General features: G+C 43.4%; 1 non-coding gene across 1 annotated transcript; it reads right to left on the bottom strand.

Moving 5' to 3' along the window:
• Positions 1–1425: 1425 nt before the first annotated feature.
• On the bottom strand, positions 1426–1498 carry trnak-uuu. The gene has a single exon. It is a non-coding gene; the product is annotated as a tRNA-Lys (tRNA).
• Positions 1499–1767: the final 269 nt, after the last annotated feature.

Raw genomic sequence — 1767 nt, 5'->3', positions numbered from 1 at the left:
CTCAAACTGTGCTGGAACAGTGAAAAATGTGTTTTTCCACTTTACTGCACAGCAAATGAAGTTGTTGATCTGAGCTTCTACTAAAGCACTGCCAACTCACTGATAACTACAATCAATATTCCTACAACTTTTTCCACAGTTAAGCAGGAAAAGTTTGGTTTGCATTATCAGTAACATAACACAGCTCTGATATGGCTGTAATTGATCAGTAAACAGTGACATAAGGCTGATATCCCAAAGTACAAACAAGAGCACAGGAGTGAGACTAAACTCCAAACTGTAGAGACTGAGGTAGAAGCTGCAAAAGTCCTGAGAGCTGAAAACAGAGACGTTTTAGAACAGAGCTTTCTCTCTAATCTTCAGCATAGATACACAAGTTTAGCTACTGAAGACACAGCTAAGGAGAGGAGAATGTTAAGAGTTGGCAATGGCCGGCTGTGTTACCAAGCCGGGTCACAGCAGCAGTGCAGCCATCCCCTACTACCCTGGAACATTGTGTTCCCAGAATGCAGGTTTACTTGTGGTTCCTAAAGTCTCCAATAGAGAATGAGCCACTAGTTATGCTGCTATAGGTCTACACTGCTGGAAGACTTCACATGATGCACTGATTTCCTCTCTCCTCCTCTCCCTGTACACATTCGGTCACACTCAGTCAGACTGCTGAAGCCTCATGTTTGCTTCTTTTGAACTTTGGAAGTCCCTTTTACACAGGACATGGACTATGGATTTTATGTTCCATCATTTAGGAGGATCCAAAGCAACAACCACAAATGATTTCAATTTACATAAAAGCATGTGAATGTTTTTGAACATTTGAAGTTTAAAAGATAAACTTGTAAAAAAGAGGCACCTTTCTTTCAACACAAACCATAATGCTTTGAAGCAAAAAATGAAAACCTTTGACAATATGAAAAAAAGTTAACAATAGGAAAATCTCACAGATACAATCAGCGTAAATAAACTGAACATGTACTGAAACCTTTGGGCTGAAGTTCTTGTGTGATTAGACATCATGCCAATTTAACAAACACATCCCACTGAACTGAAACACTGACATCAACTAACTGAAAACCGTCCAAGTGATCTGGACCTTCCTTGTCAAGTTTTAAGTTTAAGTTTTAATCCTGTATTATTCCCTTCTCTGCATTTTACCCACACAAAGTGAACGAAACACACACACAAGCATGGACATGCACTAGAGACACTGTGGCAGGGGGCTTTCCGAGAAGGAACCCGGGGATCGAGGAGATCGGTGGCTCAGGGGCACAACGGCCATGGTCGCATAGGCCGGGGGGGGGGGCGTCTCCTTCACCACCACCCATATCCATTGTGCGTATCTATTGTGCTTGGTTGAGGAATCGAACCAGCGACCCTCCGATCTCCAGGCGGTCCAAAGTCCAAAGCCACGGCCGCCCCCAAAACAAACGCCCGAACAGGGACTTGAACCCTGGACCCTCAGATTAAAAGTCTGATGCTCTACCGACTGAGCTATATGGGCTCAATGATTGGTTAGTAATAGTGCAGAATTATTTGAGTGGTTCTTTCCTCCTAAATCATGAGCAAGTCCTGTCCAGTCCAACTGTTTCTGCTCCTGTTTGACTTCTGAACTTGTCTCTGGCTGTGTGTCCACTTACTGCAGCCTGTGACATCAGACTGTAGAATGTTGATACATCAAAGGCATCAAAGGACACACACACACACACACACACATTCTTGATTTGTGAGGACACATGTTGCCATAAGTCATTCCCTTGCCCCTTAACCTAA

The sequence above is a fragment of the Toxotes jaculatrix genome, chromosome 2 (genome assembly GCF_017976425.1).
Source record: "Toxotes jaculatrix isolate fToxJac2 chromosome 2, fToxJac2.pri, whole genome shotgun sequence".
Classification (NCBI taxonomy): domain Eukaryota; kingdom Metazoa; phylum Chordata; class Actinopteri; family Toxotidae; genus Toxotes; species Toxotes jaculatrix.
The sequence above is the reverse complement of the archived record's forward strand: the minus strand, read 5'-3'. Positions and strand labels throughout refer to the sequence as shown.